The 16,119-nt window shown below is 38.9% G+C and overlaps 1 pseudogene; it reads left to right on the top strand.

Annotated features, from left to right (window-relative positions):
- Window positions 1–543: 543 nt before the first annotated feature.
- LOC121442857 lies at window positions 544–7,747 on the top strand (annotated as a pseudogene).
- Window positions 7,748–16,119: the final 8,372 nt, after the last annotated feature.

Here is a 16,119-nt window from a genome sequence, read left to right on the forward strand (position 1 = left end):
AAAATGGTGAGCCGTATGGTTGCATCAGCCCTGAATGCTGGCTCCACCTCTCTTGGCTTTTCAATATGGCAGAGGTATATACTGGGACTGCTGGGTGGGAGCCATGCTCACCACCTCAACTCTGGGAAGCACCTTGCAGCACATAAACCCTTTCTTTCTGAGTAAAAGCTAAATCTGTGCAGCCCGGAAATGTCTCCGTGTATGGCGGCAGGAATCTGAGCACGCCTAGCAGACCCGATCCAGCTGCTTGCCCAGGTAGGGGTGCTTAGCAGCAAACATGCTCTCAGCTACTTTTCTCCTAACCCCGAGCGGACATACAATCACACACATCCAAAGTGTGTGGCTGGCTACGTGGGTTAGTCCCAAATGTATGGACGCCATTTTGTAAATGGAGGCTGTTCATTTATTTCTCGACTGCTCAGACCTGGATAATCATACAGAAAATACATTAATTACAACACTGTTCAGCCTACTATCACAGGCTTCTTATTAACTAACTCTTACATATTAAATAAACTTGTTCCTATTAATCTGTGTATCACCATGATGCTGCGACTTACGAGTAGGTTCTTCTCCTTTGGTAGCTACACGGTGTCTTCTTGACTCCACCTACTTTCTCTCTATATCTCTGTTCAGATTTCCTGCCTGGATTTGCTCTGCTAAGCCATTGGCTGAAACAGCTTTATTCATTAACCAAAAGTAATACGGCACAGCATACAGAGGGGCGTTCCATATCACAATTCCACTACAATCAATAATAAGACAAGGCTGTCCACTCTCCCCATATCTATTTAATATAGATTAAATATTGAAATTCTAGCTAGAGCCATAAGGAAACTAAAGGAGATCAAGGTTATACAAATCGAAAAGGAAGATGTCAAAATATCATTATTTTCAGAAGATATTGTAGTATACATATGCAAACCCAAAAACCCTCCCAGGGAAATCCTCCTTCAGCTTATAAACTCCTTCCTTTAAGTGACTATATACAAGACTAACTTAAAAAAAAAATCTACACTTTGTCCAGCCTACAATATGTGCTAGGATTGGTGCCTAGCCCAGTTGTCATGAGAGAGGTTTCATTAAGCAACCGATGGAAACAGATGCAGACCCACAACCAAACTTTGGACAGAGCTCAGCAAATCCTGCAGAAGAGGGGGATGAGAGATTGTAGGAGGCACAGGGTTTAAAAACACCACAAGAAATCTCACAGAATCAACTAACCTGGGCTCATAAGGGCTCACAGAGACTGAACCGACAAGCAGCAACTGACCTAGATCCTCTGCATATATGTTACATCTGTGTAGCTTGGTCTCATTGTGAAACTTACAACAGTGGTAATGGGCTGTCTCTGACTCTGTTGTTTGCTTTTGGGATCCTTTCCTCCTACTGGGTTGCCTTGTTGTGCTTGGTCTCACTGCAACTTGATATGCCATGGCTGGTTGATATTTATGGGACACCTGCCCCTTTCTGAAGAGAAATAGAGGAGGAGTGGATTGGGGGTAGGGGAAAGGAGGAGAGTTTGGGGGAGGGACTGGGAAGAACAACTCCAGTTGGGATAGAAAAACAAAAGTATTTTTTAACAGATTAAAAAGAAAAAATGTAGACATCAACAAACCAAATAATCCAATTTGAAAATGGGATACAGATTGGAGGAGGGGGAGGGAGTGGGAATTGGGATTGATATGTAAAATGAAAAAAGATAATTTTTATAAAGTAAAATTTAAAAAGTGAAAAAATGTAGTGCAGATCTAAACAGAATTCTCAGCAGAGGAGTCTCAAATGTCTCAAATGGCAGAGAAACACTTAAACAATGCTCAACATCCTTAGCCATCAGAGAAATGCAAATCAAAATTACTTTGAGATTCCATCTTATACCTGTCAAAATGGCTAAGATCAAAAATGCGAGTGACAACTCATGCTGGTGAGGATATGGAGTAAGGGGAACACTCTTCAATTACTGGTGGGAGTGCAAACTTGTATAGCCAGTTTGAAAATCAATATGGCAGTTACTCAGAAAATTGGGAAATGATCTACCTCAAAATACAACTATATCACTTCTGGGCATATACACAAAAATACTTCATCCTACCACAAGGACATTTGCTCAACCATGTTCAGCGCAGCTTTATGCACAATAGTCAGAAACTGGAAATGACATACATGTCCATCATCTAAAGAATGGATGAAGAAAATATACATTTACACAATGTAATATTACTCAATTGTTAAAAAATAGGTTATGAAATTTTCAGGCAAATGGATAGAATTAGAAAAAAATTGTGAGTGAGGTAATCTAGACCCAGAAAAACAGACATATACTCACTTATAAGTGGGTATTTGCTGTAAAGTATAATTGTGCTACAATCCACAGACCCAAAGAGTCTAAGTAACAAGGAGGGCTCAAGAGAGTGTGCATGAATCTTCCTGGGAAGGGAAAATTAGAATAGATTTTGGTGGCAGAATGGAGACGGATGAGATGGGAACAGGAGGGATCATGTTGGGGAGGATGGAGAGAGTGTACTGGAACAGACAACTGAAATTGGGGGCCATTTCAGAGGTAAGGTAGAAACCTAGTGCAGTGGAAACTCCCTGGAATCTACAAGGCTGTCTGTAGCAAAGACTCTTAGTAATGGGGGAAGCAGAGCCAGAACCAGCCATCTTCTGTACGAGGCAAGTCCGCTAGTGGGACTAGGAGACCATCCCAGCCACGAACACTTCGACCTACAATTTGTCTTCCTGCAAGATGTGCTGGGGGTAAAGGTGGTGTAGAAATTGTGGGCGTGGCTAACCAATGACTGGTCCAACTTGAGACCCATGCTACAAGAGGGAGTCCACATCTGACACTGCCTGGAGGGCTAGGACCAAGAGACTTAGACAGCCCAGAAATCTAGGATAGAACCAAAAATGACTGAGAAAAAAGTCAATAAAATGATTCCTGATGATAGTCTGCTATACTCACAGACTGAAGCCTAGCATATTCATTATCAGAGAGGCTTCATTCAGCAGCTGACAGAAACAGGTGCAGAAATAAAAAGCCAAATTTTATGCAGAGCTTGGGGAATCCAGAAGAGGAAGAGGAAGGATTGTAGGAGCCAGAGAATCAAGGACACCGTAAGAACATGGCCCACAGAATGATCTAACCTGTGCTCATAGGGGCTTACGGAGACTGAATCGAGAAGCAGAAGCATACTTAGTGTAGAAAGGAAGGCAGTGCAATAAAAATCAAAATGATCCCAACTCAAAGAAAACAACCAAGCAAACAAAAAACTTAAATAATGGAGGGCATCAAAAGGACATAGCAGTTAAACGGATTCCTAATGGCCAAATTAGGGTGTTTGTGACAATTAAATAAGTATTATTTGATTATTATCTGGAGTCTAAAATAAATGTCCATAAATTCATATTGGCATAAATTCTTAAATAAAAATAAAATGAATAGAGAAGATAAATCTTTTGTGCAGAATTCTAAACAATTTATAATGCTATCCCTTAAGTGGGAAATTATAACTCCTTATCTGTGCATGGGGGCTGTGCACAGTGATTTCCTTGTAAGAGTACAGGGGAAAAAAGGAGGATTTAGTTTGTATTGGAGAAACCCAACAAGCTCTACCTCAGCCACTTGGTCTAGTGCCAATATTGGGACCATTAAATTATATGAATAGCAAGTACCCTTGACATGATATAGTGAGAATGGCACTTTGTCTTGTGTTATTCCACCCCAAATCCATAATACTAATATGAGAAAAAATATCAGAGAAATATAAGTTGAGGGGCCATCAATAAAACATTTGGCCAGGAATTTTTTTAAACTGTCAGAGTCATCAAAACAAGAGAGTTTGCTAGAGCCAAAGAAGCATAATGAAATGAGATTCTGAGACAGGAACACACACACACACACCATTAGGTGTATTCATATTGTCAGGATCATCATTATTTCCTTCTTTGTTATTGCTGAACTGTATTCATTCGGTATGTATACCACATTTTCTTTAGCCATCCACATGCCAATGGCCATTTAGATCCTGATCTTCATTCCTTCTTGTGTCTTTTCAAAGCTGCTATCTGCAACTACTGTAGGTCAGGACTACATGAGCCTTATCCTTGCATTGGAATTGTCCTTTTTGAACTGCTTTAATCCTGAGTAAGACTTATTTCATGGAGAGCATAGAAAATAGTTTAAAATGGAATTTTAATTACATAGAGGAATTGTTAAAGTATTTTCATTTCAGCCTTCACCCTCTCATGTTGTCCCCTCCCACCTTAGGCTCCCTCTTAGTGAGCAAAGCACCTGGCTCCATCACTATAGCAACTAGCAGCTAGGACCAATTAAGTTATAGCTGTGTAATTAGATACCTAAGTTGCTTATAAAGCGCACAGTACTGAATGGAGGAGACAAGATGACAGGAGGGAGGATAGGCACATCTTAACTAGAAAGAAATGGATAGTTGGAAGCCATCCTCTATCTTCACTCCATGGGAGCCACAGACTTGGGTGTTTAACATCATGGCAATTGTCTTCGAACAGTATGCCAAGTGGTGATACCAGGCCCCTTCGAAGAGAAACATGGGGGAATCTCTCCCCAAAATTGTACCCTCAACACTCGAGTATGAGCATATTTTCCCAGCACTCTATTTATAGAACTTTGTGCACAGTGCTAAAGCTTTATCAGACCCATGGTCTATGTTCTTCCTGCCGCTTACGGCTCCAGATAGTTCGAGACTTGCTATTAGTCACCAGTAATCCTAGTGAGTCACTCACTACTCTTACTGGAACATATTCTGTCAACTGGGATGCTGTTTTCTTTGGCCTGGGACTCAGTTTTCTCATTTGTACTGATTTAGAAGAGTCTATGAATCTACAAATAGAACTTTGCTGTCTTGCCTTGCAGTATGCCGAAGCGTACATGTTAAGCAAACCCATATCCCTTCTTAAGTAGTTTATTGTGAATAACTGAGAGATACTTACACAGTGAAACCAGGAGACTGTGGAAACATGACTTTATGCAGATATGTTTCATCAAATGTAAATAAAGAATTATTTCTTTTATGTGTCTCATATAATTCTTTTGTAGAAAACTAAGGAGAAATATAACTCTCAATATAATTCACCTACTTAAAGAGTACAATTAAATTGAATATATTCGTGGAACTTTGTGACCATCATAGCTCCCTCTGTCTTCCTTCAATCCAACCAGTCAAAAATAAGCTGTGGAATGTTCAACCTTAAATAGAACATTTATATGACACCCCTTTCTCCCAAGGCTCAGCATCATTGTGGAAGCCCTCTTCCAGAGGCCAGAAAGATTGTAAGAACCAGAGGTGGTTGGTGACTGCAAGGACCATGTACTCAACTCATCAGCCCATTTATTGACTGTAGCCTGGTATTTAATTTTTGAAGTTATTTATATATAATATTATATATATATATATTAAACAATCCTTTGTTAGATGTATAGTATGCAAATTTTTTCTCTCATTCTGTGGGGTGTCTTTTCATGTTCATGATGGTTTCCTTGTTGTGCAGAAGCTTTATAACTTCATGCAGTCCTGCTGTTCAGTTCTTTCTTTGATTCTTTTCATTTGCTGTCTACAGTTGTACCGTATGAACATTTTGGCCCTCATCATTTAATGAACATTTGGTGTCTTTTCACTTTGGACCTCTTATGAACAATGCTGCTATAAATATTTGTGTGTAAGCTTTTGTATAGACAGTTTCAATTCTTTGTTAGAACTGAATCTAGGATAGGCTTGTTAGGTCATCTGTACCTTTGTGTTTAACTTTTTGAAGAACTGCCAAACTGTTCTGAACAACAGGATTTAAGAGTTTTACCAGCAGTGAATGTGGTCAAGTTCCTCAATTTCTATGACAATACTTTTTCTTATCTCTTAAACTATTGCATTGGATGTCAGGTGATATCTCATTGTGGCTTTGACTTGCATGTCCTTGACAATAAATGGCTTACAGCAGCTCCTCATATATTTATCAGCCATTTATTTATCTTTGAAGAACTATCTATTCAGATTCTCTGTCCATTTATTAATTGAATATTTGTCTTTTAAGTATTGGCATAGGATTTTATTTTATTTCCACTTTCAAACCACTCATTAAATTGTATGATTTTCAAAGAAATGTATTCTATTTTGAGATTGCATTTTCAAAGTTAAGGGACTAAATTTATTCTTTGGAATGTGAATGCATGGTTTCCCAATGGTTTTTAAAATTTTTATTATTGTGTGTGCATATGTGTGTGTGAACATTATATGGGGAGGACATGTATGCCACGGTTTATGTGTACCAGAGGACAACTTAGTTCTCTCCTTCCACCATTACATGGTTTCCAAAGATCAAACTCAGATTGCCAGGTTTATATAGCAAGACCTTTACCTGCTGAGCCATCTTGATGACATTGAGTATTTTGGGCTTCTCTGCCGAAACTTATTTGCTGTGTAGACAAGGATTTATTTCCAGCTCTCTGCCCTACTTCACACCATTTTGATTACTGTGGCTTTGTGATACATTTTAAATTAGTAATTGTGAGATGTCCAAGTCTTCAAAACTGTTTCAGTCGTTTGATATCCTGTATGAATTTTATTAGAGATAATATTCTAAGTATTTTGATAGGAATTGCATTGAGTCTGTGAAATCTGTGGATGTTTGGGAGCAGTATAGACCTCTTGACAACGCTGTGCTACTTTTTCCACTTCATGAAAATAGAATGGGGAGAGAAGAAAGGGGAGGGGTCTCGGAGGCCTGAGGACTTGGGTGAAGATGGCAGCAGCTGAGGCCATGAACTGCCCAATGTTGAGGACATGACATCCAAAGACTCTTATGCTCACTTTGTCATCCATGAAGAGATGCTGAAGGATGACGTATATACCCTTACATACAACAACTCCATGTTTTACAATAGGCATTTCTTCAAAGACAAGGTACTTCTGGATGTGGGCCCAGGCACTGGCATCCTCTGCATGTTTGTGTCCAAGACAGGCCAGCAAGGTCATTGGGTCTGAGTGTTCCAGTATCTCTGGTTATGCTGTGAAGATTGTCAAAGGTGACCATCATCAAGAGTGAGGTGGAGGAGGTGGAGCTGCTTGTGGAGAAAGTGGACATCATTATCAGCGAGTGGATGGGTGACTGTCTCTTCTATGAGTGCATGCTCAATACTGTGCTGCGTGCCCATGACAAGTGGCTGGCACCCAATGGTCTCATCTTCCCAGACTGGGCCACCCTTTATGTGACAGACATTGAGGACTGACGATATAAAGACTGTAAGATCCACTGGTGGAAAAATGTAATGCCTGCCTCATAAAGGAGGTGGACACTTATATGGTCAAGGGAGAGGACCTGACCTTCTCCTCCCCTTTCTGCCTGCAAGTGAAGAGGAATGACTACATACATGCGTTGGTGGCCTACTTCAATATCGAGTTCACACGATACCACAAGAGGACCGGCTTTTCTTCTAGTCCTATGTACCCATACACACACTGGAAGCAGACTGTTCTACATGAAGAACTACCTAACTGTGAAAACTGGCGAGGAGATCTTTGACACTATTGGCATGAGGCTCAATGCCAAAAGCAATCGCGACTTGGACTTTAACATAAACCTGGACTTCAAAGACCTCCTATGTGAGCTGTCTTGCTCCACTGACTACTGGATGCACCAAGATGGTGCCAGGCTGACCCTGCAGAAGGGGGCTCTGGGCTTGGGGGATGGGAGGGTACATCATGACTGTTTTTCATAATTTATGTTTTTATATGTGGTTATGTTTATGCCAATAAATCCTCAGCTGACCATTAAAAAAAGAAAGGAAATATAATGGGGGCATGTTTATGTTTATTTATGTCTTTAGATTTCTTTCAAAGCATTTTTTTCAGTTTTCAATAGACATGTCTTTCATTGGATTGGGTATATAGTTCAATGCCAGGTTCCTTGTCCAGCATGTATGAGGCTCTATTTTCAATATCCAGTACTAGAAGAAAAATGAGCTGAATTTCAAAAGAACAACATGATGGGGGGGGGGCGCTGCTTATATAGCAAGTAGGTAGACTGCTTGCCTAATATGCATATAGCTCTGGATTCCGTCTTCTACAACAAATAAAGTGGGACTGGATGTGCACACATTCAATCCTAGCATTTAGAAGGTGGAGATCAAAGGATTATGGGTTCAACATCATCTTCAGTAACATAAAGAGGCTGAGTCCAGCTGGGGCTAGAAACCTTGCCCCTATAGGCTATTGTTATTGCCCCTGGTGCCTTCCAGAGAGGGGGGGAGAAAGTGAGGGAGGGAGGGAAAGAAGGAAAGAAGGAAGGAAAAAGGTAGGAAGGAAGGAAGGAAGGAAGGAAGGCAGACTATTGTTATATCAACCAGGATATAACATAGAAGCCTCCTCCTTGAGGACTAGCTCTCTCAGTTGCAAAAGGTGTTATTCAAACTGCCAATGGAGAAAAACAACCAATAGTCTTATCCAGATGTAACACAACAATGGCCAGCATGAAAAGATATTCTAATGGTGCAATAGTAGCACTTGTATCCTGGGGGTATTCAACAATCACTTGATTAGACTTGAGACCCACCTGTTAGGAGGGAAATCATGCTTGGCACTGTAAAATTAGTCAACTACTTGTGGCTAGTGAGGTCATGGGCCCTAGAGGAGGACCTACTGCTGCCAGTTTCCTAAATCAGTATAATCTCTAGCTGCATTCTAAACACTTATCCTTCTATTCACCCTCTTCAAAAGAAGCTTCTTTTTGAAGTAGATGAGGATCATTACAGAAAGGCACAACTGGTTAAAATAGAGATATCAACTGACTATGGGATGCCCATCCCAAATGAATATATTTACAATGAAACTCCTACACTTAAAGCTCAGGGAAAATTGTGGAAGAGGGAACAAGTATAAAAGACAGAGGATAAAAACAGCTGCAGTGTGATAGATTCCTCTGAAAAACAAACAGACAAAAAAAAAAAAGGACAGTAAATGTGAAGACTAAGGTGGATCTGGGAGGAGGTGGGGAATGGATATAATCAAGATCCACTGTATAAAATTCTCTAAGAATTAATAAAATATATTTTAAAGTATAATTCAATTTATTACTAAGTATCTCATTCTTTTTGATTTTATTCATAAGGAGTTGTTTTTCTTAATTTCCTTTTGGTTTATTCATTGTTAATATATAAAAATATAACTGACAGTCTAGACTAGCCACTTTATTAGCATATATTATGCAAAATAATGGATTTCATTGACATTTCTGCACATGTAAGTATTGTAAAACTGGCTTTTGTGTGTTGATTTTGTATTTTTTCCCTTTGTTGAATTCATTTATTAGAGCTAACTAATTTTTATTTTTGTTGTGGAACATTTAATTTTTTCTACATGGATGACTATGTCATCTTCAAACACAGGTAGTTTTATTTCTTCCTTTTCAATTTTCCATGTCTTTTTTTTTCTTAGCAACTGTGGCTAAGGTGTCTCATAACAAACATATCTTGAGAAAAAAAAAGCATTGAATTTAATCAATGAGTGTATTTTTTTTAACATTGGGGTAGTTTTCTTCTGTTTCTAGTTTGTTGAGGGCTTTTAGTCCCTAAGTCTACTAGATTCCATCAAATTATTTTTCTGTGAAATTTGCAATGATTATGTTTGTCCCTTCATTTTAGCAAAGTGAAGTAGTGACTAAATTTCATACTCTTGCACTCCACAAATAATTTTTTTTTGGAATACACAAATTTTATTAAACAAAATAAGTTAAGTTATATTAAAAAAGGAATAACATCTGCAACATGTTACCTAAGCATGTCGCAGGAGTTTTCATTCGAAGGGCTTTGAGTGTCTGTGCTTACTCTGAGGCAAGGCTGCCTGGGAGCCAGATATGAAATGCTCCTTAGTGACTCCTCAACCTATCCTCACCTGGCCCCTCCAGAGCCTCACTCTTTGTCAGTCTAAGTTCAAAGTGTGTCCACAAATAAATTTTATCAAAGCTTGGTGTATCATCCTTTTAATATCTTATTGAGTTAGTTTTACTGATATTTTATTTATAATTTTTTTAGAAGAAAGGAGTTTATTTGGTTCATAAATTCAGGTTACAGTACATCAATGAGAGTAAGAAAGGTGGGAACTTGAAGCAACTAATTACATCCCCTGTCAAAAACCAAGAGAACAAATGCATGCATACTTACTTTGCTCAGCTCATTTTCTCTACTTTTAGAAAGGTCAGGCTTCCTGCCTAGGGAATTGTGTCACTCACAGTGGGAGAAAGCTCCCACTTCAAGTATAATTAGATAATCCTCCAAAGACATACCCACAGGTCAACATGATCTGGACAATGCCTCATTGAAATTCTCTTCCCAGGTTATTCTAGATTATATTGAAGGTTTTTGTGTCAACATTCAGAAAAGATATTGGCCTACACTTTTCTCTCTGTGTAAGTATCTTGTCTAGCTTTAATATCAAGTTAATTTTGGCCTCATAGAATGAGATAAGTGGTGTGGGACATGGTCTGTATTCTGTCAATTATATTCTAAATAAATGCTGATTGGCCAGTAACCAGACAGGAAGTATACGTGGGACAACCAGACAGGAAGTAGAGGCAGGTGAAAGAGAGTAGGAGAATTCTGGAAAGAAGGAAACTAATTCCTCTGCAGTCATTTCCCAGACACAGAAGAAGCAAGATGTGACTTCCTTGCTGAAAAAGGTACTGAGCCGTGTGGCTAACATAGACAAGAATAATGGGCTAATATATGTTATTAGAGTTAATAAGAAGCCTGAGCAAATGGGCCAATCAGTTTTTAACTAATATAGACCTCTGTGTGATTTCTTTGGGACTTAACAACTGTGGGAACCAGGCAGGACAGAAAACTCAGACAACAGATAAAAAGCATTTTCTCCTCAAGAATTTCTTGGAAAAGGTTAAGAAGAGAGGTTATTTTTTGAAATAATAAAACTTTTAATGAAATTTTTTCCTGCCCTCTTTTGCTTCTTATTGAACTCTATATTTTTCTCTGCTCCCCTCCCTGCCTCTTCCTTCAACCCTCCCCCAAGTTCCCCATGCTCCCAATTTACTCAGGAGATCTTTTTCTACTTTCCATGTAGATTAGATCTATGTATGTATCTCTTAGAGTCCTCGTTGTTGTCTAAGTTCTCTAGGACTGTGATTTGTAGGCTATTTTTTTGCTTTATATTTAAAAACCACTTATGAGTGAGTACATGTAATAATTGTCTTTCAGGGTCTGGGTTACCTTACTCAAAATAATGTTTTCTAGCTCCATCCATTTTTCTGCAAAATCCAAGATGTCATTATTTTTTCTGCTGTGTAGTACTCCATTGTGTAAATGTATCACATTTTCCTTATCCATTCTTCGGTCAAGGGGCATTGAGATTGTTTCCAGGTTCTGGCTATGACAAACAATGCTGCTATGAACATAGTTAAGTACATGTCTTTGTGGCATGATTGAGCATCCTTTGGATATATACCCAAAAGTGGTATTACTGGGTCTTGAGGAAGGTAGTTTCCTCATTTTCTGAGAAATTGCCACACTGACATCCAAAGGGGATGGACCAGCTTGCATTCCCACCAGCAATGCAGAAGTATTCCCTTTTTCCCACAACCTCTCCAACATAAGTTGTCATCAGTGTTTTTGATCTTGGCCATTTTGACATGTGTAAGATGGAATCTCAGAGTTGTTTTGATTTGCATTTCTCTGCTGGCTAAGGATGTTCAACATTTCCTTAAGTGTTTTTCAGGCATTTTAGATTCCTCTGTTGAAAGTTCTCTATTTAGATCTGTGCTCCATTTTTTATTGGATTATTTGTTGTTTTGATGACCAATTTCTTGAGTTTTTTGTATATTTTAGAGATCAGTCATCTGTCTGATGTGGGGTTGGTGAAGATCTTTCCCCATTCTGTAGGCTGTCGTTTTGTCTTGTTGACCATGTCCTTTGTTTTACAGAAGCTTTTCAGTTTCAGGAGGTCCCATTTATTAATTGTTTCTCTCTGTGTCTGTGCTGCTGGGGGTTATATTTAGGAAGTGGTTTCCTGTGCCAATGCATTCGAGTGTACTTCCCACTTTCTCTTCTATGAGGTTCAGTGTGGCTGGCTTTATGTTGAGGTCTTTGATCCATTTGGACTTGAGTTTTGTACATGGCAATAAATTTTCTTGTAAAAGGTTAAGAAGAGAGGGTTTTTTTTTTAATAAAAAAAGAATTAACTAGTGAGGCCATCAGGTGCTGGGCTTTCTTTGTTAAGAGCCTGTTCATTACTGAGGCAGTGTCCTTACTACTTACGGTTCTATTTAGATTTTCTGTTTGTTAATGATTCAGTCATAACAGGTTTTCTAGGAATTTGTTCTTTTATAACATTTATCTAACTAGATGTTGTATTAGTGTTCTCTAAAGGAACAAAACTGTGTACTTCTCACTTTCTCTTCTATAAGGTTCAGTGTGGCTGGCTTTATGTTGAGGTCTTTGATCCATTTGGACTTGAGTTTTGTGCATGGTGATAGATATAGGTCCATTTTCATTCTTCTACATGTTGTCATTAGGTATGCCAGCACCATTTGTTAAGTATGTTTTCTTTTTTTTCCATTTGTTATTTTTTTGCTCCTTTGTCAAAAATCAGGTGTTCGAAGGTGTGTGGATTAATATCCGGGTCTTCCATTCGGTTGCATTGATTCTCCTGTCTGTTCTTAGGCCAATACCAGGCTGTTTTCAGTACTGTAGCTCTGTAGTAGAGTTTGAAGTCAGGGATTGTGATGCCTCCAGAAGTTCTTTTATTGTAAAGGACTGTTTTGACTTTTCTGGATTTTTTGCATTTCCATATGAAGTTGAGTACCGTTCTTTCAAGGTCTGTGAAGAATTTTGCCGGGATTTTGATGGGTATTGCGTTGAATCTGTGAAACTTCTTTTCAAATGGTTAGTCAGGATAGTCCAAATGACTCACCAAACAATTCAGACTCCGAGCCAGGGACTTCTGCAGGAGGGAATCCAGACCAGGATTTACAGAAACAGGTCTGAGCCCAACCTAGGATAGAGCAGGCCTGAGACAGCAAACTCCAAAGGAGCAGAGCAAAGCTCAGGAGCACTGACCTATCCCAGGATCACGGAGAAACCAATGGAGTAACCAGAACTGTGGCACTGACAGTACCACAAGGAACAACCATCTGACCTTTGGATTCACTGGCACCTAGAAGATTATTCAACAGAATCTCAGACAGCCCCAAACACACCTATTAGAGGAAAAGATGAGTAGAAAAGGTAAGATCCTACACAACAGTAAAGAAATAATCATCACATTAGACTTGCACTAATATTACCAAATAGGTAGGGTATATAAAGTCAAAAATGTTCTACCTCTCCCTAAAGTAAAAGGGAGACTAAACAGCAATGATTTCAATCTTTTGTAATTAATTAAGACTTATTATATAGCCTATTATATGATCTATGTTGGAGAATGTTCTGTGTGAAATAAGAAAAATTATGTATTCTGCTATTTATGTGTAGAGTATTCTGTCTATGTCTGCTCGGTTCAATTGGCCTGTAAAATTGCTTGATTCTTCTGTTTTATTGCTGTTTGCTTTATATACATTGAAACTCTCCTGTTTGGTGCATGTATATTTTATAAATAGTATATATTCTTGGTTGTAACATGACAGCCTGCTTTGTTGGGGTTTCTGTCCTGCCCAGTTCCCACAGCCAGTAAGCCCCCAAAGAAACCACACAGAATTCTACATTAGATGTAAACCGATTGGCCCATTAGCTCAGGTTTCTTATTAGTCCTTATAACTTATATTAACACATTATTCTTATCTATGTTAGCTACGTGGCTCAGTGCCTTTTTCAGAGGGGCAGGTCACATCCTGCTTCTTCGGTGGTCTGGGCAGGACTGGGGTGGAGCTTCCTTCTTCCCAGAATACTCCTGTTCTCATTACCCCACCTCTACTTCCTGTCTGGTTTTCTCACCTATACTTCCTGCCTGGCTTTTGGCCGATCAGCATTCATTTAAAACATAATTCACAGAATACAGAATTGTCCCACACCACTTGGTGAATTGGTTCTTTTACCAATATACAATGTCCTTTTCTGTTGTCTCTTGTGAATTTGTGATTTAAAGACTTTATTTTTCTGATATTAGGATAGCTAACCCAGCTCTTTGCATGGCTATCTTGTCTTCAACCTCTTTCTCTTTCTGTCTTTTCCTTCCTCTCTCCCATCCTCCCTCCATAGCTGTTGACTAGTTGCTGGCTTTTACATTATATCTTCAATTCAGTGCAATCTTATAAATTCCTTAAACTATGCTTGCAATTCTTTATTATAATTTTTTCTTTATGAACCTCAGGTTCAACAATTTTAAATGTCTTGTTTTCAACATTGTGATTTCTCTCTGAATCTGCTGTTGAACATCATTACTGAAAATTTTTGATTAATTTTAGAATTTCTATGTGGTTCTACTTTCTAAGTTCTATATCTTTGTTCACAATTGTCTTTTTTATCTTTTTTTTATTGAAAAAAATTTCCACCTCCTCCCAGCCTCCCATTTCCCTCCCCCTTAGGACAATCATTTGAAAGTGTGCTGCATTACTTTGCCATTGCTGTGACAAAGCAATTTATTAAAGAAAACATTTAGGTGGGCTTTTATGTTTTCCGAGTGTTAGTGTTCATGATGCTGGAACAACTGTGTGGCTGCAGGAACAGCTGAGAGCTCACATCTGAATTTGCAAGCAGGAGGCAGAGAGAGCTCACTGGGGATATAGCATGAGTATTTCAAAACCCCAAAGTCTCCCCCCCAGTAACATACTTTCCCCAGCAAAGCCATATGTGATCATTCCCAAACAGCCACCAAGTGTGTGGACCAAGTATTCAAGTGTCTAGTACTTCTGGGGAGCATCTCATTCAAACCATCACGGTGCTACAAGGGTACTATGTCTTCAGTGCAGTATTTTCCTCTTTTCCTTTCTTTCCTTCATTTTTCTTTGCTCTCCCCCTTTAAATATAGTCTCTCTATATATCCCTGACTGGCCTCAAATTCAAAATCCTCCTGCCTATGCCTCCTAAGTACCAATTCATTTTTCTTCCTTTGAAATGGGTATATGTTGTGTCTGTCAAACATTGTAAATTTAGAAAAGTAGCTATGTTTTTAGATTTTGTAAACTAGTTCTGTGCCTGAGTAGACCCTCATCATGCCAATTAGCAGTGTGTGTTGTGAGCCTTGGAATCAGTCCCCAAAGAGACTTGAAGTCTGTTCTTTTCTGAGTATGTATGTTGCTTAGATTTGTGCATGTGTTTTTGAAATGCTCCCCTATACTTAGCTGATTTCAAAGATATTGATTTCCAGGAATCTTACTTTAGCCTCTTTGGGCTGTAGATTTTGTATTCTATTACTCTACCTATAATCTTGCCTTAGGCATAAATGGACCCCCAATCTCCCTGTACCTTTCATACAAAGTGCTTGACACTTTATGGCTCTTGTCAGGCTAAGAATTGAGTTGTGCTAGTGTTCTCCATATGAGCTCTTCAGTGAAACAGACCAGTCGTTCAGGCAGTCTTCCAGACAGGTGAGCGTGCTATAACCAGGTCTGTCCTCTTCTCTCTAGGCTGCTGTTTCCTTCAGTTTGTCCCATGATATATCAGATAGGGGCAGGAAAACAATCAGCAAAAGTGTCATGGAAATTCCTTCTGCTTTGAATTGGACATTTTAATTGGGGGGGGGTATTGACCTTGTTGTTGTCAATCTTGGACTATTTTCTAAGGATTTTACAAAGTCACTTTAATAATCTCCTGGATAAAAAATATCCCCATAGAGAAATGAAGTACCGTCCTTTCTGTTGTTGTTGTTTGGCTGCCATAACTGTTGTTTTCTCTGTGTATTATTTTGGTATCAAACTTGCTGTTGCTTCATAAAATAAATTAGGGGAATTTTAATTCTATTTTAGGAAAATTATTAATACTTCAGAATTAGTTGATGTAGGTTAGTGATAGTAGCATGCAAAGCCTTGGTTTCAACCACCAGGAGGTGGGGAGAGAGGGAGGGAGGGAAAGAAGTGAGAGGGAGGAAAGAGCTCTTTTTGACACGTGTAAAATATTCAACTGTAAAAGGATCCACACTGTAAGCATTTTGT

Source organism: Microtus oregoni, unplaced genomic scaffold (genome assembly GCF_018167655.1).
Source record: "Microtus oregoni isolate MIOR12 unplaced genomic scaffold, Mior012 000097F_ref0000449, whole genome shotgun sequence".
Classification (NCBI taxonomy): Eukaryota; Metazoa; Chordata; class Mammalia; order Rodentia; family Cricetidae; genus Microtus; species Microtus oregoni.